At 42.1% G+C, this 25,916-nt stretch overlaps 1 long non-coding RNA gene and 2 other non-coding genes across 3 annotated transcripts; 2 read left to right on the top strand and 1 right to left on the bottom strand.

Annotated features, from left to right (window-relative positions):
• The first annotated feature begins 4,217 nt into the window (after positions 1–4,217).
• Positions 4,218–4,289, top strand: TRNAQ-CUG (transfer RNA glutamine (anticodon CUG)). Its single transcript has one exon. It is a non-coding gene; the product is annotated as a tRNA-Gln (tRNA).
• An 89-nt stretch (positions 4,290–4,378) lies between these two features.
• LOC109023167 (uncharacterized) lies at positions 4,379–5,499 on the top strand. Its single transcript, XR_008670225.2, has 2 exons — positions 4,379–4,768; positions 4,932–5,499. It is a non-coding gene; the product is annotated as an uncharacterized lncRNA (long non-coding RNA).
• A 4,546-nt stretch (positions 5,500–10,045) lies between these two features.
• Positions 10,046–10,201, bottom strand: LOC115932682 (U1 spliceosomal RNA). Its single transcript, XR_004068896.2, has one exon. It is a non-coding gene; the product is annotated as a U1 spliceosomal RNA (small nuclear RNA).
• Positions 10,202–25,916: the final 15,715 nt, after the last annotated feature.

Below are 25,916 nucleotides of genomic sequence, written 5' to 3'. Positions count from 1 at the left end.
AATCCAAGCCAGGTCAAAACCAAAACTGAAGTATCAGGCAATCTAAGTCAAGTCAAAAACAAAAACCAAAGTGCCGGTACAGGCACACTGTGGGTGATCAGGCCACGCTTCCACTCAAATGGAGTAGGCAAGTTCCCAAGACCAGTCCTGTCAAGCAATTTAAACCAAGTCAAAACCAAATCCAAAGTGCCAATAAAGGCACGCTGTGGGTGATCAGGCCACGCTTCTACTCAGATGGAATGGGCAAGTTCCCAAGACCAGTCCTGTCAAGCAATTCAAACCAAGTCAAAACCAAAACCAAACTGCCAATAAAGGCATGCCATGGTTCCACTCAAATGGAGTGGGCAAGTTCCAAAGACTAGTCTTACCAAGTTTCAGATGTCCGGACTCCAAGTGCCGGTTCCTTCCCGGTGTTCAGCCACTGTGTTAATCCTCTGCGGGGGCCTGCTACGCATTGCTCTGGCAAGGCGTTCCACTGGGGCAATTGCCTACCCTGAAGCGCTCTTTGGATCATGTCACTCGGGCTGGCCAAAGTCTCCCGCAGAGACGCTGCACAGCGCAGGCTTAAGCCGCCTAAGGGGCTGCCTTGGCAGTCTGTCAGTCACCTCGCTTCCCGGTCAGGGAACCAAGAAATGTAGCAGGATGAGTCGCAAACAAAACCTCTCAGACACGGAGTTGTAGAAGGAAGGGCTTTATTCAGCTGGGAGCATCAGCAAGCTACTGCCTTAAAATCCGAGCTCCGGTCAAACTGATTATAATTAAACTTGTGTATAAGGTTTTATTAAAATTAGCTTTAACATTTTAATACACCACACAAAGGTAAAATTTGGTTTTCTCTTTTGATCAAAATGTTTGTGTAGTATTAATAATAGATAAAATGTTTTTGTTTACTTTCAAAGTAAACTGCAGGGCAAAAGAAGGAAGTGGAGAGACAGATACACATGGCCTCATGTTGTCTTCATTAGCTCTTACTGTTTAGAAAACTCAGCCTCTTTTCTAGTAAAGGGTGAACATTTTTGTTTTATCATTTTGGCTAAATGATTGACTATTCTAAGGTGACATGTGATCCTATTTTGTGATGTCAAGTGTCTCAAAACTTTGATATCTGGCAAACTTTCTAAGAGTAAAGTTTCTAAATTCAACCCTTTGGGCCTCAAATTAACTTTTTGGATATTAGGTTCTTGAAGTCCAAGAGAGATATATTAGGCTTCTTAGACTTATTTGTTATGTAGAATTATGCAAGAAGCATTGTCAAATCTGAGGTGGTGTTTCACTTCCTTTGGGTTCTATTGACACAGATGTGTTGTTAATGTGTGTTCCAGGATTGTATGAGATTCCTAGAGTCCTGCTATGCTGTCAGTAATAATTATGATTATTATGTTAAATTGTTGTGTGCCACAGAAACAGCCAAATTCCCTTGTCAATTGTATCTATAACCATGGCTGTCTTAAGGCTTTTGTCATCCACAATTGTTGTTTTGCTTTGATTCTTCTTAAAAAGTGACTTATAATCAGTTACAGTCCAGGCCTTTCTTCTTTGGGGAAGTCCATGAAAAGGACTCTTGGATGCAGGACTCTTCTGATAACTTTGGAGATTGTGCCATTGAAGTAAAGAGAAAATTTCCAGGGCACTAATAGAAAGACGGATGTGTTCATAGAGATTGCTAGCCCAATGTGACGCAGAGCAGGAGTTGATTGCATGGATTGAACTAATAGAGGACTGAAATAAGTTTTTATGGCCTTTGTTTGTTTCAAACATTGTTGATTCTTCAGAGTCTGGAGAACTTGTTTCCTTTTGAGCTATTTATAGACTGCAACAATTGAGTAGAATAGTCTTCTAAATAGAATTTGAGGCGTATTTTTCTCTCTCTGCTGAATTTCTACAGAATTTGTAAACTGAATATTCTTAACTCATGACAATGTGTTTGTTTGCATGAGTTCAATAAGATTCTGTTTTCTTTTATAATGGGACACAAGTGGAGGAACTGGTAATTTTCCCAGGGCTTTGCCTGAAATGGCGTTGTGAAATATTCCAGCAAAGCCTATTTAGGAGAGCCTATATGAACAAGGATTCTTGCTGCACTTTGTGTGGGTAATCAGGCCAAGTATATGGGACTGAAGCTTCTTTTGCAGGTAGGTTGGTCCTGCTGTGTTTTGTCTTTAGTGGAAGTGGGGGACTAGAGAGAGGAAGATTGTGTTTCAGGAGAAACTACGGTATTAGATGAATGTTTGATTCCTGGGTGGCCATGCAGTCACCCCTGGTGTGAAGCTGCTCAGGATGCTGCTCCTCCACATGATGCAGCCAGAAAGATGGATGATCAGATTCCCCATGATTGAGGAACTGACAAATAGAAAGTGGGGACTGAAATCAACCCAAGAGTCCCACAGACAGTGTTTTTGGATAGACATAGAAATGGACCCTTCTGGTCTTAAAGCTTGAAACTTACATTTGTTTTATCTGAGTTCCTTCCTCAGCAAATGCCTCTCAGGCCTCTCAAAAAGCATCACAGACCTGAAACTCAGCAGATCACAGCATCCAGACAATGAGATGCCAGACCCCTCACTCATCATGAGTGCTTCCTCACCCTTCCCTAGTTCCTCTTTTCCCACCCACAGTTAACATTTCTTCCCTGCTACATAAACCCCTCATTTTAGTTGATCAGGGAGATTGATTTGAAACTGATCTCCCATCTCCTCAGCTGCAGCACCCAATTAAAGCCTTCTTCCTCAGCAATACTCAATGTCTTAATGATTGGCTTTCTGTGAGCTGAGCAGCAGGGCCTAGACCGAACTCCTGGGCTTTCAGTAGCAATACATGTACACTTTTAAAGACTGTAATTAATGGGTCATGATATATTGACAAATTGTAATGGTATCAACTTGGCCAATTCTGAGAAAATACACTGTGCTTCAATATCAGGGCCCTGCTCCTGACCTCGACAGTTTATGGCTGATTTTGAGTCATAGTAGGAGAGTATGGCCTGGTTTGAGTGTTTTATAGAAATGTAAACATGGCTGATTGCTTTTATTTTAAATCCAACAAATCTCCATTTCTGGTGAGAAAATTTTGTTAAAACCAACCAACCAACCAAACATAGAAGAATATGGATAAAAAAATAAACGATTCCCTGCTTCCCAATCTCACTTGATTGCTGTCTTCTATTATATGCTACAGGGAGGAAGGGGGCAAAGTGCCCAGGAAGTCCCATGTCCTGTTTTGACAATCATCTGGCCTCCTTGGTCAAATGGAAAAGAGGGAAAGCATCAAGAAAATAACAGAAATTTTGCAGATATTTCATCTCCGGGCTGGGTGCAGCGGCTCACACCTGTAATCTGAGCACTTCAGGAGGCCAAGGCAGGCAAATCACTTGAGGTCAAGAGTTCAAAACCAGCCTGGCCAACATGGCAAAACCTCATCTCTACTAAACATACAAAAATTAGCTGGACATGGTGGCCCACACTTGTAATCCCAGCCACTGGGGATTACAATCACTTGAACCCGACAGATGGAGGTTGCAGTGAGGTGAGATTGCCCACTGCCACTGCACTGCGCTCCAGCCTGAGCAACAGAAGGAGACTCTATCTTAATGAAAAGAAAGAAGAAAAGAAAGAAAGGAAGGAAGGAAGGAAAGAAAGAAAGAAAATGAAAGAAAGGAAGGAAGGAAGGAAAGAAAGAGAAATTTCATCTCGGCACAGGAAACTCCGACCGAGGCTTTAAGGAAAGAAAAGAAAGAAAGAAAGACAGAAAGAGAGACAAAGAAAGAAAGAAAGAAAGAAAGAAAGACAGAAAGAGAGACAAAGAAAGAAAGAAAGAAAGAAAGAAAGAAAGAAAGAAAGAAAGAGAAAGGGAGGGAGGGAAAGGAAGGAGGGAAGGAAGGAAGGAAGGAAGGAAGGAAGGAAGGAAGGAAGGAAGGAATTTCACCTCAAAACAGGACCCAGACTGTGTCGGTCCTGAAGCCTCTGTGACCGAGGCTTCAAGGGCTCTTCTCTGGCCCTAAATCCACAGTGGATTTTGCCTTATTTTCCAAGGTGCACATAAAATGATAGAAGTCGATCAAAGGAGAGGGCAGAGAGAAAGCAAGAGGACTGGGTCCTTCCTGCAGGTCCACCTTCCTCAGGTATTGCTTGTGGGATCAAAAGAAATGCCTTGACATGGGTGGGTGGGAACTATTGATACTTATTAGGAATCCACACACCTGCAGAAAACTTGCATTATGAGGTTCCATGGTGTAATGCTAAGCACTCTGGACTCTGAATCCAGCCATCCGAGTTCGAGTCTCGGTGGAACCTTTCTGTGTAATTGGGACGATAATGCTGTCTTTTACTCCCTAAATGGAATGGAGATTCCGCTGACGTTCTTCAGAAGCTCTGCGCTGCGGGCCTCCGTGTCCCTTCTACTCCCGCTGTCTGAACCCCGCGATGTCCCCCGCGCTGTTCGTCCCCTCTTCGTCTCCCTCTTCGATGTTCCGGGTCCCAGAAACCGGGTTATCACAGTGGCCCGGACCATAGGGAAATTGCCGAATCATCCAGTTGGGATCACCGAGCCTGCAGGGTCCCCTTCCTGGGCGAGCCTCCTGGCCCCGTGCTATCGGAGGCCTGGACACCCCCGCCAGGGACCCAGCGACCCAGCAAGTCCCTACCCCCTCTAAGGGCGACCTGGGCCTCGGGGTGAGAGGTCTCCTACACTAAAAAGGCTGCCGCCCTTCAATCCTAGACCCCGAGATTCCTTTCACTCGGGAAATCTCGTAATGGCACCCATTGTCATTTTGGTAAGTAAATGGCGTGAGAAAATTTGATGGGGTTAGCTCAGTCATTGGAGATTGTGTCTCAGTTTACGATCGATGGTTCGAGACCTAACTTGGGAGTAGCACTGTTTTATTCAGATGGCCCATCCTATTCCGAATGTTAATTTATTCTCTTCTTCATATTCAGATCTTTATGCCAAATTTCTAGCTCCTACGTCTCCATTGCCGGTCCTAAAAGTCGCTGTTTCACTAAGCTTCGGAACCTGACTCCGAGAAATCTATTCGTTCGTCCCAAGATCTCAGCCAGAAAGAGAAATCCACGCGGCGGCCTCTTCTAGCTCGGGGGCTGGGAGGCCCCGTCCTGATCCTCTGTCGCCCAGGCCGACCTCCCTCAGGGCCACGGGGAAGAGGAACCTGAGCAGCTCTGAGGGGCGGGTCTCTGACGGTGGGGCTCCCCCTCGTCCTGCCAGGACCCTGCCCCAAGGAGAAGACCCCTTAGGACGTTACCAGAGTTAAACAATGTTTTCTCTTGCTCTTCAGAGCACCTGGGATAAGGTTCCTGATGGGTCTTGGGAGCAAACTAACATGTCGCTCCAGGCGCTCAGGACCATTCCTCTGATTTTCACATTTTGGGGCTGAGAGTGTTTAAGAAGGACTGAAAAACGCTGCAGTCTTTGAGGGGCTAAGTTTGGAGGATGAGGGAGTGGGAGAGGATGCCTTCTTGGCTCCTTGGAGTGGACTGGCAGGTAAGGAAAGGGCCTGGGATGGAAAATTGGACAGTCAAAGAGTAACAGTATTTATGTAGAGGTTGGCCGCATTCATTAAAAATTGTTATCCCTACAGATAAGTGTAGGAAGGGACCAGGGCACTGCTGTTCACCACCAGCTTTGCAGCATATGTGACTTTGAAAACAGTGTATAGTGCATAAAAATTCATCCCTTTTTACAAATAATTGATCACAACCAGTTACAGATTTTTTTGTTCCTTCTCCACTTCTACTGCTTCACTTGACTAGCCTTATAGGAAAAAAGTTATTTGTAAATATGATATTGTTTCAGTTGATCCTCAGCCCGCCTGTTCCCCACCCCCTGAAAGTAGCTGGAACAACAGGTGTGCACCACGTGCTGGGCTCATTTTTGTATTTTTAGTAAGGATGGCCTTTTGCCATATTGTCCAGGCAGCTCTCCAATGCCTGGACTCAAGTGATCCGCCTGCCTGGGCCTTCCTGCTCCTCCCTGCTGGGATTACAGCCGTGAGCCACCCCACTTGGCCATCAATTGTATTTTGAATTTAAATGTTTTATAGTCATCATTCTTCAAATATTCTGGGTTTTGTTGCATGTGCATGATGGGGTTCAGGACATGCTACCCCAAAATATAACATCTTGGGGTATTGAATATTTTATGTTAAGGGAATTTGAATAAACAATAGAAGCAGGAAGGTCACTGTCACCCTCCCCCTGCCCTTCTTTCCTGAAGTCGATTATAGACCCTTATGTGAGATGTGCCCTCTCTGTACCCAGAGGAAAGGTGCATCCTGGAGTCTGAAGACACAGGGACACAGAGAAGAGACTGAACACAGAGGCCTGGCCACGTTTTCCCCAGTTTGTTACTGTTAGATCATACTTTTATTGTCTTATCATACTTCTCCATGACTATCCATTCTTCAATAAAACTACTCTTAAAAAACAAACAAACAAACAAAAAACTGAGGTTCAGCTGTTTCCATGGGCCTTCATTTCCTTTGGAAGGCATTCCTGTCATGTAAAACTTACATTAAATAAATACATCTGCTCTTCTCTTATTAGTCTGTCATTTGCTGTAAGAGTCTCAGCAGTGAGCCTAGGCTGGGTGAGGAAAAGTCATATTTCCTCCTTTATATGTACAAATGTCTTCGACTGTAAAACTATAAAAATTTTATTGGGGCAGATTTGAAGCAACAAATTGCATCATTATTCCCCTTTGGATGAGCTGAACAGATGAGCTAATAAACTCCCAGTTCCCCCCAGATAGAAATACTTCTCTAGCTCATTCCCTGAAGCTCCTAGAGGGTCAAACCTGCTGGAGATTGAGGGGCCTTCCTGGGATCTCCCAGCCCAGGAGGTTACTGCTGGTGAGAGGATTGCTGCAGTCTCCCTGGGAGGGTGCATGGCCATTGGAAAGTATCACTGCTGTAACTTCAGTACAACTGGTTTTCATCACATCTGCTCTTTGTGCATGCAGTGTTGCAGGCAAAATACAAGAGCTCACATGCACATGAGTAACACATGCACATCATCAACTGTGCCTGCAACACAAAGTGCCACATGTCAGGCACAGTTGATGAGTGTGCATATGTTTACTCATTTAGTCCTTACCTCAGACCGAGGTCACATCATCACCTTCATCTTCCATATGAGAAAACTGAGATGCACAAAGACGTTAAGTGACCTGTCCAGGGTCACTCAGCCAGCAAAGAAGAATTTGAAAGCAGGAATTTGAAGTGAAGGCAGCCTGGCTCCAGAAGACATTCTCAGAACCACTGCGTTTATACTGCTCCTAACAAAATCACCCTTGCAAAAATTATGACAGTGAGAAAAACCTGACATAGGAAAACTATGACTGTGAAAGAAATCTGACCTAACTGACTGCATCTTGCTTCTAATCTCTGAGCTGCCCTTGTCCATTCCTGGGAATAGGCCAGGCTAACTATGAGAGGAGTTTAGTTTAGTCTAAGTCTGAAACAAAGATGATTGTCGCTCCTGAGACAAACCCTTCCTTTCTTGGGGATCAGACCTCCTTAGCAAAGCTAACAAATTAGGCACGAGATTGGAATTTATGGCTCAGGAGCCGTGCAGCCAGAAGTCACATGATTCCTAAGCTCCCCAGTTGTGCCTATATATAGTATTATTAGTGTCAAACCTAATATTGGTGTTTAAGATATTTTTCAGACCCTGCCTTGTGATGGACTAGCTGGTACCACTCAGACTGGTAAACTGGCTCATCTGGTCCTGTGGCCCCATCCAGGGACTGACTCAGTGCAAGTAAACAAGCTCTTACACCCTGTGATTTCCAACCAATCAGCTTTGTACATTCCCTTAGCCCCCTGCCTGCCAAACTGTCCTTAAAAAACAAAAAACAAAAAACAAAAAACCAAAACCAAAACCAAAACCAAAGCAAAACAAAAACCCTAGTCTCTGAATTTTTGGGGAGGCAGATTTGAGTAATAATAAACCCCTGTCCTGGTCCCTCAGCTGCCTCTGCATTTGTTAAATTCTTTCTCTATTGTGGAAAGCCTGCTGTTCTGAGCTCCATTGGCTTATCTGGGCAATGGGCAAAATAAACTTACCAGACAGTTACACTAATAAAAGAGAAACACAAATTGTAAGCATGCTTGAAAAGAAATGTTAAGTCTGTGTATTTCTTTTGAAGAAACACAAAAGGAGGAAGAATGATAAGACAGGCAATACACTGTCCTAAATATTTTCCTGATTCTCCTGCCTCCTTCATATCCTTCTTATCCCAACAACTTCTCCCCAGAAACCTTCAACTTGAACATGGTCCTGCCAGAGCTGGGTTTGTCCTTCCCTTTACATTTTCCTCTCACCTGCCCCACACCCCTTCCAAATCTAATCTGTTCTTTCACTTCCAGGTCATTGAGGATTTTCCATTTAAAAATATAAAAAATTCATAAAGAGGAAGACAACTGGTCATCCATATTCACACCTCCTGGAATTAACTACTGTTAACATACCTACATATTTTTCTTCCGAATCATTTTTAAGCTATTGTCTTTTTTTAAAAAATTTATACATGCTAAGCATAGACCGTACCAACAGTAGAGAAAATGTAAACATATGTAAAATTTTTGATCACCTTAAGTTCAAAAATAACTTCTCATAACATTTGGGCAACACTGGAGTCATGGTATTGTGTCATATCTACAGAGAGAAGAATGTATATTTTAGCTAGACTGTTCCCCCCAGGCCCCACAAAAGAAAAAAGAAGAAAAAAAATAAAGAAGGATATATATATATATATATATATATATACCTGAAAAAATTATAAAATTATAAAAATATATAAAATATATATTTAATATATAAAATTATATATTATATATAATTCTATATTTAAAAATATATAAAAACATATATATGTATGCTTTTATAAAATTGAGCTTAGACTCTATTTTTATTTTACAAATATTCCACTTAATAATGCATGAACTTAACTGCAGACAAAGGGACAGAAACAGAAATGAAGGAATTCCTGAACTCCCTAGCACAGTTAGAAAGACATTTTTCTAAACGACTCTTCTAAGGGTAAACATACATTAAATTAAGGAGAAGACATTAAGATTTGGAGTGGTTTTCTTATTCCTTTTTACAACCAAGTTAAGGTGTGAGTTGACTATGGTACAATGCATCCATTTCAAGTTTGATGACTATTACTCTGAAAGGTCCTCTTGTGCCCTTTGCAGCCAGTCCCGCCCTCCCCCTGGCCCCAGCAATTAATGATGTATTTTCTGTCACTATACAGGTTAGTTTTACCTGTTCTAGAAATTCACCTTGATGGCGCCACACAGGATGCCCTCTTTTCATCACTCGGCATGATGTTTTTGAGATAATCCATGCTATCTCATGTTTTTGTAATGTGTCCCATTTTATTGCTGGGTAGTTCCGGTAGATCGCCGACACATTCTGCCGACAAGTGAGACTGCGGTTCTGACCTGAGGGCCTCGGTGAACATGAGCAAGGGCACCTGGGCGCGGGGAGAGCCGTTCCCCTACAGAAAGCAAGCGTGTTGTGTCTACAACCGAACAGGGACACTGCTTTCATCCCAAAGAACAGCACCCGTCTGCCTAGAATTTCTACCTGGCTCTAGGAGGTGAGAACACATTCCCCGCTAGCACAGAAATCCTACAAACTTCTGTGGGGGCTGCGGTTAGAAGCACAGGCTGTGTGAAAGGTGACTCCGGGGGCTACGAAAAAAAGGCTGTGTGAAAGGTGACTCCGGGGGCTACGAAAAAGCACGAAGGTTTTCACAGAGGGTGAGAACCCAAGACACTGGAGACCATGAAGCAATCTTGAAAAAGCAGCCCCACGTAAAAGGGAAGAGAAGAGCACTGGGGCCACTTAGCTTGTGTTAAGCAAGCTCACGACAGGGGCGGAGAGTACAGTAACACAATACTTTCTCTTTCTTATGCTTGCGACCGTAGGACAACACTTAACATGCCGGTAAAGCTACAAACCCGTAAAAAGTTAAGTAGAAACTAAGAGTAGCCCTTCCCGCAGAATTCACTTTTTGCACTACAAGATTTCAGCGGAAAGCACTAACGCAGTTCTCCACTATTATTGTGCAGCCAAATTTTTCCCATTTGGGTTAATCGCGGGATCAGTACATCCACAGTGCAATGGAAAAGCAACACCCTGGGAGAACAACCTTCATAACATCCTCTCCTATGCCAGGTAATTATGAGATTACACGCTTCCGTCTTGCTACTGCTCCACACGCCTCACCCTTTTTGCACACACGGTCACTTGCCCCGCGCACCCCGGAGCCCTTCTAGCCTTGACACACAGCTGGGACTTTCAGGTCTGAACAGCGGTCCTGGACTTGCTCCCACAGCACGGGAACTCCTTCGTAGCGAAGCAGCCGGTGGCGAAGCAGCAGCCCCTGCGCTGCCTCATCTACATAGAAGTCGCCCTATCCGTGATGTCACCGACAGCGCCTTTCCCGTCCGGCTCTGCTTTTCCGCCCCACCTTCCGCCACTCAGCCGACCAACATGCTGCCAGAGACTGCGGGGACAGTGACGTCTGCCTCTCCTTCCTTTCCCTCCCTTCCCCACCCCGATCTTTCCAAAGAAGCAGGTGTTTCTGTTGTAGTTTTTTGTTTTGAGCCGCAGTCTCGCTCTGTCGCCCAGGCTGGAGTGCAGTCGCATGATCTCTGCTTCCTGCAACCTCCCCCTCCAGGGTTGAAGCGATTCTCCTGCCTCAGGCTTCTGCGTAGCTGGGATTACAGGAGCACACCACCAAGCCCTGCTAATTTTTGTATTTTTAGTAGAGACGGGGTTTCACCATGTTGGCCAGGCTGATCTCGAACTCCTGACCTCAGGTGATCCGCCGGCCTCGGCCTCCCAAAGTGCTGGGATTACAGGCTGAGCTATCACGCCTGCCCAGAAGCCGGTTCTTAGCCTGTGTTGCCGATGACCTCTTTGGCAGACAGCTGGAGCCTGTCCACCCTTCTTCAAATAATGGTTTGTAATGCGCAGACTAAAACATGTAGGATTACACAGGAAACTGGTTCTCTTCCCATCGTTATTCTTCTGATGTAGCATTCTACTTGAAATTGGAAGCCGTTCAATATCAGAGAGAAACCATATCTATGAAACTAGAGATGCTGCTCAGATGACTGCAAACCAGCCATCCTTACTTGTTTTACCATTAGTAGTGCTATAAAGACGGTGGTCCAATTTCAGGAATCTTGTAGGATTTTTTCAAATACAGCAATGTACAAATATGCTGCCCCAGCAGAGCACACTGGACACTCAGGCATGGTGCTGGAGTTTGTCATCTCTTCCATGGCCTTCTCTAGACCGTAGCACTTACCTCATGTTAGCACTTTATATTCTGCAAAGAGAGAAACAAGGTGGTCCAAATTTGGAGAAAAAAAATTGGGGGGAAATTTTATTTGAGGTGCTTAACTGATTACTTTTAATTTGTAGAATACAATCCCAAACTCTGACAATACTCCACAGACTCCAAATCTATCAGGCGAGTTTTTCCTGTCCTTTGCTTTCATGTAAATCAAATCATAAAGTGTGTAGTGGGTTTTGGGGGAGTATAACTGCGCAGTGGGTTCCTGTTGCCTGCTGCCTAGACAGAACCAATTTATCAAGACAGGGGAATTGCAATAAAGAAAGTTGTTTACCCAGAGTCGGCTGTGTGGGAGACCAGAGTTTTATTATTACTCAAATCAGTCTTCCTGAGCATTCTGGGACCAGAGTTTTTAGGGATAATTTGGTGGGTGGGGGACAGTGAGTTGGGAGTTCTGATTGGACAGGTCAGAGATGAACTCATAGGGAGCTAAAGCATGCTCTTGAGCTGGGTCAGTTCCTGGGTGGGGGCCACAAGATCAGATGAGCTGGTTTATCCATCTGGGTGGTGCCAGCTGATGCATCAAGTGCAGGGCTACAAAATATCTCACAAACCAATCTTAGGTTTTACAATGGTGATGTGATCCCCAGGAACAACCTGGGGAGGTTTAGAATCTTGTAAGCTAGAGGCTGCATGTTCCTAAACCATCATTTCTAATCTTGTGGCTAATTTGTTAGTCCTGCAAAGGCAGCCTAGTCCCCAGGTAGGAAGGGGGTTTGTTTTGGGAAAGAGCTGTTATCATCTTTGTTTCACAGCTAAACCATAAACTAAGTTCCTCTCAAAGTTATTTTGGCCTGTGCCCAGGAAAGAACAAAGACAGCTTGGATGTTAGAAGCAAGACGGAAGCAGTTAGGTCAGATCTCTTTTGCTGTGATAATTGTCCCAGTTATAATTTTTTCAAAGTCGGTCTCAGGAGCAGAGGCATAGGTTTGACTTCTTTCACTCAGTCTTACGTCTATGAATTTTTCATGTTATTCATGTGGTTATTTGTTTCTGTGTGTATTCCTTTGTATGAATATAGGCCAACTTATGTATTTATTCTACCGTTGCTGAATATGTTGACCTAAAAGAAAGACACTGAAGCACAAAATATAATTTAGAGTTTACTTGAGCCAAAGTAAAGGCAGCTGCCTGGAAGACTCACACCAAAAGAACCTTGGATCTGAGCTCCCTTTGGCCTTTGTCACAAGCAGGTTTTTAAAAGTCAAAAGGGGGGATGCACAATGGGTTGATAAAAAGGTGCCCGTCAGGAATTCTCATTGGCTTTCAGAAATAGCATTGATGAGAGCTTGGCTATCCCTTGTTATAGGGTGTCGGATACAGTTTTTGGTGTGGCATTATTAGATTAATTTACAGCTACCTGGGGTGATAGCAAGCAGTTTCAACAGATGAATACATAGCTCAAAAAGAAGGAAGCAGAAAGTGGTTGCTGTCTTGATTTAATGTCTCTCTGATCATGTGAAGTGGCTCACATTCCTCAGATAAAAATTCTTTAAAAAATCTTTCTTCTTGAAAGCATTGATGATCAAAAGCTCAGCCAAGGTGTCCCTCTTTGCCAGGAAAGCTCATTCCCAGATAGTCTTTCCCACGCTGAGGGCAGAGGAGGAAAGGAGCTGCCTCACTGAGGAATTTTTAAGAGCGCCCAAAAGCCCAATTGAAAGGGTGACACAGAGTAGAAAAAAAAGAAAAAGAGAAGAAAAGAAAAAAAAGAGGAGAGAAAGACCTCAGTTAAGTCTGCAGCTATCACTTGTTGAATCATTTCTAGTCTTCAGATACCATAAAATCAGTTTTCTCAGAAGTAAAGCAGTAAATATATAACATTAATTATTTGAATAGTACACATATAATTCACACAAGAATGAGAATCACAAAGAGAATCCATATGCCAGAACAGTAAGGGAACCTATTCCATTAGGGAGCCAACTAAAAACATCAGGGAAAACATCACATCCCAGTTCTTCTTTCATGATTTCTTGTAGCCAAATGACTTCTAATTTTTTCTAGATGAGGTTCTACTTCATGGGAAGTATTTATTTATGTATCTGCAACAAGAGGTTGTAAACACCACACATCCACCTCCCTGCTCAGCTAAATCTATCATCTAAAGCGGGCTGCGGAGGCTGCTGTTGCTGGGGCTCTCCCCTTGGTGTTCTGGGCTGCATTGTACTAAGTGGAGAAGGTGGTTGTGGTCAAGCATTGTGCAGAGATCACAACCAGGTGGGCAGGGGGCTGCTCTCTCCATACTATCAGTTGACAATGTACAATTCCTTTTATGAACTCTTGTAAGTGCTGCTGTATCTACCCATTGTTTTTGTTTTGTTTTTATTTTTTTGAGACAGACTCTCTCTCTGTCTCCCACGCTGGAGTGCAGTGGCACGATCTCGGCTCACTGCAGCCTCTGCCTCCTGGGTTCAAGCGATTCTCCTGCCACAGCCTCTCAAGTTGCTAGGACTACAGGCAGACGCCACTGTGCCCAGCTAATTTTTGTATTTTTAGTAGGGACGGGGTTTCACCATGTTGGACAGGTTGATCTCAAACTCCTGACCTCAGGTGATCTACCCACCTCAGCTGCCCAAAATGCTGGGATTACAGGCATGAGCCACCTAGCCCAGGTTTTACCCATTTTTAAATAAGGCTAATAGTGTCTTTGAAAATATATATCATCTAAAGTGATGCGATTATCTAGTACAACCTTAGCCAGTGAATGAATACCTTTTTGATGAGCTGTGAAAGAGGCTACAGTTTCATCAGCAATACCTTTCTTTCTTTCTTTCTTTCTTCCTTTCTCTTTCTTTCTTTCTTTCTTCCTTTCTCTTTCTTTCTTTCTTTCTTTTTTTCTTTCTTTCTTTTTTCCTTTTCTTTTCTTTCTTTCTTTTTTTTTAGGACATGATCTCGCTATGTTGCCCAGGCTAGATTGAAGTGATGCATCTCGGCTCACTGCAGCCTCAACCTCCCTCGCTCATGCAATCCTCCCACTTCAGCCTCCCAAGTAGCTGGGATTACACTGACGCACCACTACCGCCGGTTAATTTTTGTATTTTTTTAGTAGAGACGGGGTTTCACCATGTTGGCCAGGGTGTTGAATTCCTGACCTCAGGTACTCTGCCCTCCTTGGCCTCCCGAAGTGCTGGGATTACAAGCGTGAGCCACCGCGCCCGATTCTTTTTTGAATGTTTGGAAGAGTTCGGCTGTGAGGCCATTTGGTCCCGGGCTTCTCTTTGTTGGGAGTTTCTTCAGTCCTTTTATTTGTTATTGGTCGTTCAGGCTTTCAGTTTCTTCTTGATTCAATCCTAGTCGGTTGTGTGTTTCTAAGAATTTATCCATTTACTGTAGGTCATCCAATTTGTTGGTATAGAGCTGTTAATGATAGTTTCTTATGATCCTTTTAACTTGTGAGGCTTCTGTTGTAATACCTCCACTTTCATTTCGGATGTTATTTATTTGAGTCTTCTCTATTTTTTTCTGAATTTAGCCAAGTGTTTGTTAATTTTACTTTTTCCAGAAAAACAACTCGGGTGTGAGAGGCCTACGTTGCATCACCACTGGAGGCCAGTAGTTCCCAATCAGCCTGGGAAGAATAGTAAGACGTTGTCTCTCCTAAAAAGAGAGAGAAAGAGAAAGGAAAAGAAAAAAAAAAAAAACCCAACATCTCTGTTTTGTTTATTTTTCTGTAGTATTTCTATTCTTCAGTTGATTGACTTCTGCACTGATATGTTGTTTCCTTTCTTCACTGAACTTTGGATTTATTTTGTTGTTTTTTTCCTGGTTTCTTGAGGTGTAATGTTTATTTGAAGTCTTTCTTCTTTTTTAATGTATGCATTTATGGTTATAAACTTGACTCTTAGAGCTGTTTTTGCTGTTTCCAAAGATTATGTTGTTTGTTTTCACTTTTGTTTGCCTCAATCAAATTTCCCTTTTGATTTGTTCTTTGATCAATCAGTTATTCAGAGTTATGTTGTTTAATTTCCACGTATTTTTGAATTTTCCAGTTTTCCTTATGTAGTTAATTTTTAGTTTCATACCATTGTGGTCAGAAAAGATAATTGATCGGATTGGAATCATTGTTAATTTGTCTAAGATGTACTTTTCATTATTTTAATTAATGTATAATAGTTGTACACATTTTGGGGATACACATGATATTTTGATAAACATATACAATTTGTAATGATCAAATCAGTGTAAGTAGTATATCTGTCACCTCAAAACTTTATCTTTTCTTTATGTTAGGGATATCCCAATTCCTCTCTTCTAGTTATTTTAAAATATACAAGAAGTTATTTTTGTATATACTATCAAATACTAGAACTTATTCCTTCTATTTAACTATATTTTATATGCATTAACCAATATCTTTTCTTCCTTCTCCCCTATCTCCTTCTCAGCCCATCTCCTTCTCTCAGCCTATCCCCTATCTCCTTCTCAGCCTCTTGTAACCACTAATTTTAATATATGATATGACACATGAATTCAATTTTTTCTACTTGTTTATTTTTATATGGTTACAAATATGTTACATCAATTGCTTAGAAAGAAAATCCTCAATCATTTGTTGAAATATTATGTATTTTTAAATACATTGCTTTTTTAAGATTGTCAAAAATCTGTTCTCAATATATGTATTGGTTTATATTTGGACTCTATTTTCTTTTGATCCATTTAATTGATCACATACCAAAGCTCTGTTGTGGCCATTACAACTCTGTGATTGTTCTTTAAATCAGGTGGAGCTAGCCCTCCAATTTTGCTCTTCGTTATACAGCCATTTTTGTTATGCTAGTTCATGTTAATTTTAGAATCAGCTGCCATTTTCTACCAACGATGCATGCTGAAATTTTGAGTCAGATTGCATTGAATTCATAGATCAAATTAGGGGAAATGGACATCTCAACAATATTCTTACACATGAACAAACAATATCTTTCCAGTTATTAGGCCTGCACTATGTTCTCTGTGAAATATGCTCTAATTTTCAGTCATATTCATATTTATGGATTTTATACACTTGACATTATTGTAAATGGTATTCCTTTTACATTTAAATTCTGCCATGCAATTCCATAAATAAAATTTATTTTTGCATATTGACCTTATATCCTGCTAGAAACAAATGCTTTTTGGATTCAGGTTTGATCGGCCAGTGGCGATATCTTTGGAAACTTTCATATTTACCAGGCATGAAGAATCTTTCTCATTTCAATTGGAGCTTTATCACCAGCCCAAGGGAGAGGAAAGTCCTAACGCATATCAAGTTCTGAGGTTGGGAAGAGTTGTACTTTGTAGATAAATGCATGTGAAATGTTCTGTATGTTTGCCAATAAGTTTTCATTAAGATTACTCATGCAGTTATAAGGCTGCCCATTTGCACTTGTGTTTAGCTGCAATACTATAGTTGTAAAATTTAGAAGCCAATGTTCTCCCTTAGTTTAAAATTTAATATTCAAGAATTTACTCCAGTATTATGTAGTGCCAGAAACTTTGGGATGATATGCAATGATATGTCCAGCAAATATGAGTTTGTACCTGATCCATATTAGTTTTATTTCTGATGTGATCTATTATAAAATGAGACCTTAAAGAGTTTTAAAATAATTAATAATGGCATGCTGAGGAGATTAGTTTGTGGGATATTCAGTAGCCATAGGAAACAATAGTTCCTACTCTGTATCTCAAGTGAGAGTCCACTCTTCAGTATGTCAGCTTCAAGACCCTGATCTGCAGTGGAATTTGAAGCCCCCTGCTGTGTCAACTTCATTACTTCAAGGGAGGGTGAATGCCTTCAGTTACTTAGGTCACAACTGACACATGTAGCATATTTTGGTACCTCTTCAGTTACTGACCTTTATGCCCACTCATGTCAGGCTTGCTCACCTGAGTGATTCACAAGATCACATTCCCAATGCATCAGATCACTGTGTCACAAAAAAACAAAAGCATTTATTTGTCATTATGTATCTCTCCTGAATTTCAACCTTGATAGGCTAACATGGCTCACAAACAGCTTTAAATTTGGCTTCTCAAATGTCTGTCTAATGGTTTACAAAAGTCCTGTTACTCAAATGAATTTATCTTACAGTCCGGTTTCTATTGTTCCATGCTGTGCCTCTGTGACATAAACCAAGAGTCAGTATATAAAAAGATTTATTCCCACTGGTTTATAACCAACCAATAAATAGTATGCCTGTTATATATAGTTCTGTGCATTGAGTTGCCAGTCTTCTTCCTCCTTTTACCTGATTTTTACTGGAAGTGGAGATGATGTAATGTTATGGGTCACTTCTATTAGCGTCCCTGGACTACAGTTCTACCATCTATTTTTTAAGCTGTTTTACCTTATTATAAGATCTGCATATTTAGTAGCATCATTTATGTTATTAATAGTTAACATCTATGGTAGTCACTTCTTTGGTTAGGTCAGAGGCTAAAATCTGAAAATTAGAAATCCATTCTTTATTTCAGGTGTGTGCATGCTGTTGTGTTGATCCCTCTCCTCTCCCAGAAAAGTCACTGTAGGCCCAAGTCGATGAAGGGACAGACTGTGAAAGAATGGATGCAGAGCATGGACTAAGTATGCAGTGCCCACTGAGTCAAAAATGTTGCTAAAGTTGCTTTTCTGCGATTGTCTAACATTCCTCTGAGTCACCTCGTCTGCTGCTTAAGAACCCCAAAGCATTTTCTTCACTGTCTTGTGGCCATTGCTATAAACTCCACTCTGCTCTTCCTGTGTCAACTACCACACAGTCTGTTTCATTCCATGGCCCTAAAGGCAGAGCCATTTTTCCAATTTTAGGTACACTAAGGGTATCCTGTTTCTGCAAAACCAATGGATGTTAGTGGTTCTCTTAGTTGTTGTTGTTGTTGCTGTTTTTTTTTTTTTGACATATGAGGCCATAATTGGAGTAATGTGAAAAACATTTTTTCCTCCAGAAGTTATTAGATGCTGCTATATCCAATATTTGTTCTATCAGTACACTATAATGTATCCCAGCTATGCATTTTATATTTCCTAAAACTTCACTTCTGAGAAGGCCCTTCTCGAGTTTTTTAGAAATTCATGGCCCACCCAGCAGCATTACTAAGTCTTTTGGAGTCTAGCCTCATGGTCTTTCTGTTGATTTTCCTGCTGTCAACATGTAATCTGTGAAATGAAAAAAGGGAGGGGATCCAGGCCAAGACTTGGTGACATTCACTTATGACAGTCGGCAGTCAGACACTATGTGCAGAGATCCTCCAGATCCTGTTTGACCAGCATCTTTGGGAGGTTAAGAGCCCAGCCCTGTCAGAACCACTATTCATTATCATCGACCCTTTCACCAGAATGCACCTGTGTGTGTCGGCTACTGATTTTCTCACCTCCAGGCAACTCAGGCTGAGCTGGGAGCAGAAATCTTAAGCTCTTGTCACTAAGGACTCTTCTGTGCTTCCTCTATATCACCCGCCATAACTAGCATAATGCTTTACTCACAGGGGCTCAGGAAATGCACTTGTTGAGCTCAGCAAATTGAGAATCCAAGTTGCCTGATAAGCAGAGATGTTATGGTGTAGAGAATTGGATAGGGTAAGCAGAGGAACAAAACAGTATGTCATTTTGTTGTTGTTGTTGTTTCTTAGAGTACAAAAATTGTGACTGGCAACTGCTGGGGAATCCTAAGGCAGGACTTTAGTCCCTGACCCCCCTACATTCTCACTACATTCATGGAAGCTGCTTTACTCCTTTCCACCTTAGGTATTTCATCTATAATTAGAGGATAAAACACACAACTTCTAAATGCTAGTACTATTACTGATACAGAATTTATTTTGGACACAGGTGAATCTTGAAGTCTGCAAAGCATTTCAATTACCAAACAGAGGCCAGGCACGGTGGCTCATACCTGTAATCCCAGCACTTTGGGAGGCTGAGGTGGGTGGATCACCTGAGGTCAAGATTTTGAAACCAGCCTGGCTAACATGGTGAAAGCCCATCTCTACTGAAAATATAGAAAATTAGCCGGGCATGGTGGCATATGCTTGTAATCCCAGCCACTCAGGAGGTTGAGGCAGAAGAATCACTTGAACCCGGAGGCAGAGGTTGCAGTGAGCTGAGATCATGCCATTGCACTCCAGCCTGGGCAAAAGGAGCAAAACTCCATCACAAATATATATATATATATATAAAAGTAGACAGAAGATAGATCATCTGTGATTACTATGTCAAGGACAATTTTAGAATTCTTGTTAAACTCACCTCTTTCTTTTCACAGCTGGCCAGGACTTAGTCAGTATCTACTGACACCTTGAATATCTTGGCTGTGTTAACTGTTTTGACCCAACATGGAGCAAAAATGTTGGTTGTACCTTGAGATTCTGACATCTGGTTGAAGTCCAGGGTCACTGGCCCAGGACAGGTCATTCAGCTGTTTGAAAAAAAACAGAAGAGAAACCAGGCCATCCACTGAGATAATCTCCATGCAGCATGGACCACTGGTTCTAATGAACCCACCATCACTATACTTCTCAGGAATCGCTGGTCACTAGACTGAGAGTTCTGTGAAAGCTTAGATCATATCTTACTAATCTCTGTGTTCATGGTTCCCAGCTCAGGGTCTAGCACTGAGGGAGTTCTCAGGAGAGTGTTCATCAATTATTGAATAAAAGCAATTGCAAACCTCCTCTCACCTGTATTCGTGTCCCAAATGTCCTTTCGGGGGTGTGGAGATTTCTCCCAGGATGCAGCAAATCCCTTTCCTTAGACTGGCCCTTGCCTTACACCATTCATGCCCCAGGATCCCTCTCTGTGGGACATTAGAGGAAAATGAGTCTGTTCTGAAGAAGTCCTCTTATGGTTCCCCCTGTCGTTAGGAGCAATGTCTTCACCTAAACTCCCACTCTCTGGGTTGCCACAGCACCCCAAGGTGGGGGAACTTCCATATTTTCTTAAAAAGCTATGTTTCTGTTCTTTCTCTCATGGGCTTGAGTTCCTTTGGGGAGACATTAATATCTGAATCCCAAGTGTTTAACACAGCGTAAAGAAAATTAAACACCAATAAATATTTATGAGATATCATTTGGAAACCTCCTTCAACTGTAAGTACAAAAGAATATTATAAGTATCACTGCTTTGTATACTAGCAAGGGACGCTTACTCTAGCACCTGACCTAGGGCAGAGCTTTTTATGTAAGAATGGATGTCTCCAACCCTTCTCCCAGCATGGTTATTCCCTCTAACCCACACTGACCTGAAGAGCATCCACTGCTATGGCAACCCCAAGGTCAAGGCTCCTGGGTCTGGGGCGGGGCTTATGGTCGCATCTTCCCCCTCTTGGAGTTGCTGCTGCCCCTCACTATAAACCAGATGTCATCCAGCCTGTGGCTCTCCCTGGCCAGGGGCAGGAGACTCCTGTGGAGTAAATTTCTCTCTCAGTCCCCACTGCTCAGCTCACGCTACTCCTTGAGGGCTTGGATGATGATAGGCATTGCCCATTTCCCCTGAGGCTTCTGTCCCAGTGTGTCCTTATTTCCCCCTTCTTTGGTTTTCATTTACCAATGGCTTGTCCTTTGTGGGTTGTTCTCATCCCCTAAACCTGCTGACTTTCTTTCTTTCATCTGTTCCCTCAGTTCTGGGCTTCCAGTGTGGGGACTCAGCTCAGGCTCCTGCAGGAGACACACAGAGTCAGGTCTCAGCTGCAGGTCCTGGGTGGCATTAAAAACCATCTCAGTTCCTCAGAGACTCAGAGAAAACACAGTAGGAAGGGACCTCAGAGAGGAACAATAAGCCCCTACCTCACTGAGGAGGAAAGTGAAGCCAAGAAAGACTAAGACTCTCCCAGGCTCCCTCACCACATGGTGGCAGCAGATCGACCACACAAACCTTGGCCTCAGCCTCCAGGTCCAAAGCACCTAACTCACCCTCCAGGAACTCACTGCTGTGTTTCAGAAAACTTTGGATCAAAAACAGCAATTTCCACTGTGAAAACAAATAAAGTAAAAAGGCTTTTCCTTGGACAAACGCTTTATAACCGTTCTGCAGTCCTAGTATTTATGCTCAGTCAGTTGTCATTCACTGGCTGGTAGATTGGGGCAGGGAGCACATAAAGATTAAGTAATGCTTAACACAAGCCTGCTTTCCCAGCCTGGGATCTCAGCTCCTCCATTCTTCAGGGAGTTTCCTCTGCTGAAACTGCTGGAGAGTCTCAGCCCTCATGTGGGTCATTTCTCCATGATGATACCTGTTATTTTCTTCCTCTCTTGGAGATAAAACAGGGCAGAGATTGGTTCTGGGTCTCCACAATTCTAGGTTTTCTCCTAAACCAGCCAGGTCAGCTGAAAGCAGTCTTGACAGAGAGGTCAGGTCAGTGACGAGGGTCCCAGGGGAGCAGGGGGTCACAAGGACAGCCCCTCATGGAGATGGTCAGGACCGTGACATGGGCAACATTTGACCAATTCTGCTGGGGATGATGTGCCAAGGATTAAGGGGAGGATGCTGCCATAAGTAGAAAGGGGAAGAACCAAAGGAGTAGCAGAAGAAGGAAAATAAAATGATTTCTACAAAGATAGAAAGGAAGGCAGAGCCCAGAGGCAAGCCCCATGTCACAGACGGTTAGTTCCAGGTTGTGGATCCTAACCAAGAAATTCCTGCTGGACTTTGCTCAGCCCAATTTCAAAACAGTTTTGGATCAGTGACTTCTTTGTTACTTCCATGTTCCCCCTTTGTGAACAAGAATCGCTAGAATTGTTTTTCTATGTCTGTCCCACCATTGCACACTGAGGGCAGATAAGCCGTTTGTTCAGTTTCACAGGTTGATAGAGGGAAGGGAATTATGTCAAGGATCTGGACTTAATGGACACCCTCAGAAGCCTCATTCGCACTTGGTATAGATGACTAAGATAAGATTTTAAACTTTTGATCTGGTGTGGTCTACATAACATTTTTCACTTTGAGCTAATGCTTTAATGACATGAAATTTGGAAACCTTAGAGGAGAGGGTGAATGTATTTTGCAAACGGGGGAATGTGAGTGTCCGACTGTGGTAGATGGAATTTCTGAAATGGCCCCCAAACATGCCACACCCTTGTCTCTAAAGCCTGTTAAGGTAATGAGACATCACTCCTGTGATTATGTTGTTATATGCCAGTTATATGACTTTAAGATGGTGAGGTTACCTGTGTAAACTGGATTTAACCACATCACTGCACACATGCCAGTGGTTTCTCTAGCTGTCAGGAGAGGGTGATGTCAGAAAGAATGGGAGCTTGAGAAGGACTCCATGAGCTGTTATTGGTTGGAAAATGGAAAAGGCCAGGTGAGAAGGAATGCAGGTGGCCTCTGGAGTTAGAGCGTCTCCTGCCTGACAGCCAGCACACAAAAAGAAAACCCAGTCTTTCAACCCCCCAAAAATGAATTCCTCCTACACCTGAAGTGAACTTGGAGAAGTAGCCTGAGCTCCACATAATTACATAGCCAGACACACCTGGATTCAGCTTCCTAAAACCCTTATCAGAGAACCCAGCCTCTGTTCCAGACTTCTGTGGTTTCAATCCACTAGTTTGTTGCCTGTGTTAATAGGCAGCAATAGAAAACTGGAACAGATGCCTATCTCTACTCTTGATTTATTATTTCAGATATATGGATGCTAATCCCTCTAAGAGAGAAAAAAAAAGCAAAGAACTACAGCAAAAATCTTGCACTCACCTTTATGTCACTATTCTGGAGCCCTTGCAACCTGAAGAAGATAATGAGAGGCATTCCAAGCACATGAGGAGTATCTGTAATGTTACCAACCAAATTTCTGAAAGAATAAAGATGGTACAATACTAACTCCACATAATCTTATGTGCAAATTCATCATCTATCTCTATTTCTTATAGCAGATTTCTTTTTCTTTTTTAGCTCATTCATTTAGGCTTGCAAGATGAGGTTTGGTAGCAACTATCAGTTATCAGTAACAATGAAACAACTCATGAAGAGCAATGAACAGGACTATCATGTCCCTCAAAAAAGTCCCTAAAATGCAATATTTCCTCTAAATGTCACAAAAGTAAGATAATGATTCACTATTAAAAATCCTAATCTAAGAAAGGTTGAAATTTAATGATGTTGGTTTTCCAAATTTTTATTTTGTTGGGGCCCAGTCATGGGCACCAGAGATTAGGAAATGACTGTGCAGAGACTTGAGGGAATTTGGGGAAAGACAAAAATATTCTAAAATGTGACACTGCTGATGGCTGCACAATTGGTGAGCTTTATTACAAGTAAACTTTTTTGTTTGTTTGCTTGTTTTTTTGTTTTTGGGGGGGAATAGAGTGTCACTCTGTTGCCCAGGCTGGAGTGCAATGGTGTGATCTTGGCTTACTGCAACCTCTGCCTCCTGGGTTCAAGTGATTCTCCTGCCTCAGCCTCCTGAGTAGCTGGGATTACAGGGACATGCTACCATGCCTGGATAATTTTTGTATTTTTAGTAGAGACGGGGTTTCACCATGTTGGTCAGGCTGGTGTTGAACTCCTTACCCTGTGATCCACCCACCTCAGCCTCCCAAAGTGCTGGGATTACAGGCATGAGCCACTGCGCCTGGCAACAAGTAACTTTTTATATGAAATTTCTGGTTTCAATTCTGACATATAAAGAGGTGGGAAGTCACCATTTGTCCTCACAACAAGAATAAAGCTGAACAAACTGAAAACCAACAACTCTTCTTAGACGGCCAGAGAATTGAGGTCACTGCCAACCTGAAAACCAGAAAGACAGGCAAACGCAGGGAGTCACAGCTTACCAGGAACGGAAGCTGCTGGAGCCAGCACCTGGGAGGAGAACTTAAATAGTATTGACAGATTACTAGAGGCTGAGGGTGGCCTGGCTTGAGCATTAAAAACGCTCTGAGAACCAGTCATGGAGGGAATCTCACACTTTCCTAAATCTGACCACTAGAAACGCAACAAAGTTCTCATGGTGAAGATCAGAAAAAATCCCCGAGGACTGGCACTGCCAACTTCAGGACATATTGTAAAGCTACAGGAACCAAAACAGTATGGAGTTGGTGAAAAAATGTAAAACAGACTCATAGATCAATGGAAAAGAAAACAGAGCCCAGAAATAGACCTACATAAATATAATAAACTGATCTTTGATAAAGGTGCAAAGGCAATTTAACAGAGCAAGGTTGGCCTTTTCAACAAATGGTGCGAGAACACCTGGACAACCACATGAAAAAATAAATAAATGTACACACAGATCTTATAACTTTCACAAGTGGATCTTATAACTACCTGTAAGGTTCAAAACCACAGGACTCCTAGGAGATAACATGGGAGAAAAGCTAGGTGACCTTGGGTTTGGTGATGATTTCTTAGAAACAGCATTAAAAGCGCAATCCATGGAAGAAACAAAATTGAAAAGTTGAACTTCATTACAATTAAAACCTCCTGCTCTGTGAAAGACACTGTTAAGAGCATGAAAAAACAAGTCACAGACTGAGAGAAAATATTTGCAAAATACAGATCTGATGAAGGGCTGGTGTCCAAAATAAATGAAGAACTCTTCAAACTCAATAATAAGAAAGTGAACAACCCAATTTAAAAGTAGGCAAAAGATCTGAACACCTCACTGAAAAGATATACAGATAGCAAATAAGTATATGAAAGAGATACTCAAAGTCATTTGTCATTAGAAAATTGCACATGAAAACAATGAGATAACAGAACACACCTATTAGAGTGGCTAAAATCTGTAAAAAGTGACAATCCCAAAAGCTGTCAAACAAACAGAGCTACAGGAACTCTCATTCATTGTTGGTGGAAATGCAAAATGGTACAATCACTTTGGAAAATTGTTTGGGAGTTTTTTTTTCTTTTACAAAGCTAAACATAATCTTACCCTATAATCTTGCAATGGCAGTTTGACTTATTTAGCCAAATGAGAGGAAAGCTTATGTTCACCCGAAAACCTGCACACAGGTATTTACAGCAGTTTTATTTATTATTGTCAAAAACTGGAAGCAACCAAGACACCCTTCTCAACAAGTGAATGGATAAACAAATTGTGGTGTATCCATACAATGGAATATTAATCAGTGATGAAAAGAAATGAGCTATCAAGCTATGAAAAGACATAAAGGAACATTCAATTCATAACGCCTGAAAGAAGCCAGTCTGAAAACCTACATACTGTATCATTCCAACTGTAGGACATTCTGAGAAAGTCAAAAAGATAGAGATAGTAAAATGATCAGTGGTTGCCAAGGGTGAAGGAGGGAAAGGAGGGATGAATTAGTGAGGCACAGGGAGTTTTCAGCAGTGAAACTATTACATGAGACTGTATTTGGGAGTCATGACACTGTAATTTTCAAAACCCAAAGAATTGTTTTAAACAAATAAGATAAAAGACAAAACACTTAATGTGAACTATAGACTTTGGTTGATGATAATTATCAGTATTGGTTCATCCAGTGTAAGAAATGTACCACAGTACTGCAAGATACTAATGGGGGAAATTGTGTATTGAAGGACAGGGAGGCACATGGGAACTCTCTATAGTAGCTGCTCAATTTATCTGTAAGCC

This window comes from Gorilla gorilla, chromosome 1, assembly GCF_029281585.2.
Source record: "Gorilla gorilla gorilla isolate KB3781 chromosome 1, NHGRI_mGorGor1-v2.1_pri, whole genome shotgun sequence".
In the NCBI taxonomy this organism is placed as follows: domain Eukaryota; kingdom Metazoa; phylum Chordata; class Mammalia; order Primates; family Hominidae; genus Gorilla; species Gorilla gorilla.
This window is presented reverse-complemented; position numbering and strand designations above follow the sequence as displayed.